The sequence below is a fragment of the Scyliorhinus torazame genome, chromosome 7 (genome assembly GCF_047496885.1).
Source record: "Scyliorhinus torazame isolate Kashiwa2021f chromosome 7, sScyTor2.1, whole genome shotgun sequence".
Taxonomy (NCBI): Eukaryota; Metazoa; Chordata; class Chondrichthyes; order Carcharhiniformes; family Scyliorhinidae; genus Scyliorhinus; species Scyliorhinus torazame.
Genome location: NC_092713.1, coordinates 306,856,598 through 306,859,529, shown reverse-complemented (window position 1 = coordinate 306,859,529; position 2,932 = coordinate 306,856,598).

The window sequence follows — 2,932 nt, the reverse complement described above, 5'->3', positions numbered from 1 at the left end:
GGATTGTTTTCGTTGGAAAGACGGAGGTTGAGGGGGGTCCTGATTGAGGTCTACAAAATTATGAGAGGTATGGGTAGCAACAAGCTTTTTCCAAGAGTGGGGGTGTCAATTACAAGGGGTCACGATTTCAAGGTGAGAGGGGGAAAGTTTAAGGGAGATGTGCGTGGAAAGTTTTTTACGCAGAGGGTGGTGGGTGCCTGGAACGCTTTGCCAGCGGAGGTGGTAGAGGCGGGCACGATAGCATCATTCAAGATGCATCTAGACAGATATATGAATGGATGGGGAACAGAGGGAAGTAGATCCTTGGAAAATAGAAGACAGGTTTAGATAAAGGATCTGGATCGGCGCAGGCTGGGAGGGCCGAAGGGCCTGTTCCTGTGCTGTAATTTTCTTTGTTTTTGTTTTGTTATTCAGTCCATTGAGTCTGCACCGACCCTCTGAAAGAGCACCCTACTTAGACCCACTCCCCTGCCCTCTCTCCACAACCCTGAGCATTGATCATGGCCAATCCACCTAATCCACCGAATCTTTGGACACCAAGGGGCAATTTACTATGGCCAATCAGCCTGGTCCTTCTGGGTGATTGAAGTCACACGTTTGGAAGGTGCTTGCTAAGGAGCCTTAGTGAGTTGCCGAAGTGCAGTGCATTCGTCAGGAGTTGAGTTACTCTGCAGAATTCCCAGCCTTTGACCTGCTCTTTAAGCCAAAGTATTTATACGGCTGGTCCAGTTAAGTTGATGAAACCTCGGGAAATAGAGCTGGCAATGCCAGGCTCACAGTCCAGTGAGGTGCTGAGGGAGCACTGCATTGTCAGTGGTGCCATCCTTTGTATAAGATGTTCAACCAAGATGTTTGCCCTCTGGGGTGGGTGCAGACAGGCCCCTGACCTCCATTTGAAAAAGACCAGGGGAGCAGTCCCCAGCGATCTGATCAATATTTATCTCTTAGCCAGTATTCATGAAATATAAATATTTTGTGTTGTGGGAGTTTGTCATCCACAAATTGGCCAAGGTGTTTCCCTCGATTATAACAAAAATAACTTGAATTGCCTATAAAATGCTTTGGGATGTGTTTGGATGGTGAAAGGTATTATTAAATTAAACTGCTTTAATTGTTTGTATCTACAGCTGGGGAGTTAGATGCCAGAGGACGAGAAGAACAGGTTTCTTGTCTTTTGAGTCATAGGTATTTTATTTCCAGAAATGCAGAGATTGAAGCAGACGGATTAATGTTCATTCTGAAACAGAAAGGAGTTACTCTTCAGAGCCCTCACTGGCCTTCCCCTATTTGGAAGGATAGCTCCCCTCTATCCTCACCTGAAATCATTGGGCCCGATGTAACCAGAACAAAATCCATGTCCAGTTTTGAGCGGGTTTTGCGGGGTGTTTCTGGGCGGCTGCAGGGCCATGAATCACTCCACTATACAACGGCACTTTGCTGGGTATTTTCGGCCTTTTGGAGTTTCTCTCCGCCGAGGCCGCACTTGAGTAATTTCCTGCCGACGGGCCCAGCAGGAAAGGCTCCTCGCAGAACGGGCCGCCATTTTGTCTGGCTGCCCCGATCTCACCCCCCCCCCCCTCTTTTTCAACCACCCTCCCCGTTTTCGCCCCCACCCCCCTCCCAACCTCGGGGAGGCTCCCGGGAACACTCCCTCACCAACCCCCCCCCCTCCCAGCCTGGCAAGGGCCCGATCCCTGGCAGTGCCCAACCTGGCACCTGGGCATCCTGAAGGAACAAAAAAAAAGGCTGAAACCTACCGGCTCTTCCTTGATGGCAGGACCTTCCGGACCTGCCAATGGCGACCCCTCACCCCACCAGCCTCACCCCCGCCCCGTAGCACATCCCCCGGCGTCGGAGCGAGCGGCACACACAAAATCCGGTAGACAATGTTGGAACCAGAAGATCCCGCCTCCAGCCAATGGCAGGCTGCCTGTACTGCCAGACAATACGCCGGGGGGGGGGGGGGGGGGGGGGGGGGGGGGGGGGCAGGGGGGGGGGGGGGCGGGGGGCGGGGGGCGGGGGGGGTGGGCGGCCATGTGGGGACATCCCGCCCATTACCTTTCACCTTCTCAGGATGCCAAGTACATTACAGGTGAAGTATGTTCGATGTCTTGCCACTGTTGTAGGGTATGGATCACAGCTTCCACCCAAAGAAATGGTAAAAGTGACCAGACTTTTTTTTAACTAATGCTGGTCGAAGGGTCATCATTGCGTCGGACGTGCCGTGGCCTTCTTCACATCTTTAGTGTGCGCCTGGGAGAACAGATGTGCGGCCCCCCCCCCCGGGTTTAACATCTCACCTCAACGATAGCACCTCTGACATTGCAGCACTCCCTCAACCTCGAACAGGGTTGCGGCAGCCAATTATGTGCTCAAGCCCCCCCCCGCCCCCATGAGTGGGATTTGAATCCCACATACTGTTGCCTAAGAGGCGAGAGAGTGCTGCCCCCTCAGCCCGGGGCTCAGTTCGATCCCTCGTACAACATAGAGTGCAGAAGGAGGCCATTCGGCCCATCGAGTCTGCACCGACCCACTTTAAGCACTCACTTCCACCCTGTCCCCGTAACCCAATAACCCCGCCTGACCTTTTTGTTTTGGACACTAAGAGGCAATTTATCATGGCCAATCCACCTAACCTGCACATCTTTGGACTTTGGGAGGAAACCGGAGCACCCGGAGGAAACCCACGCACACACGGGGAGGATGTACAGACTCCGCAGACAGTGACCCAACAGGGAATCGAACCTGGGACCCTGGCGCTGTGAAGCCACAGTGCTAGCCACGTGTGCTACCGTGCTGGCTCCCAGTGCTTATATCTGAGGTCGACTCATGTTCAGTTCAATACGGTAGGGACTTTCCAAACTAACCTGTGCCAACTTCCTCTTCAGTTGTGGCTGAGAGTGAATAAAAAAAAATCCTTGATCCGCCTGCG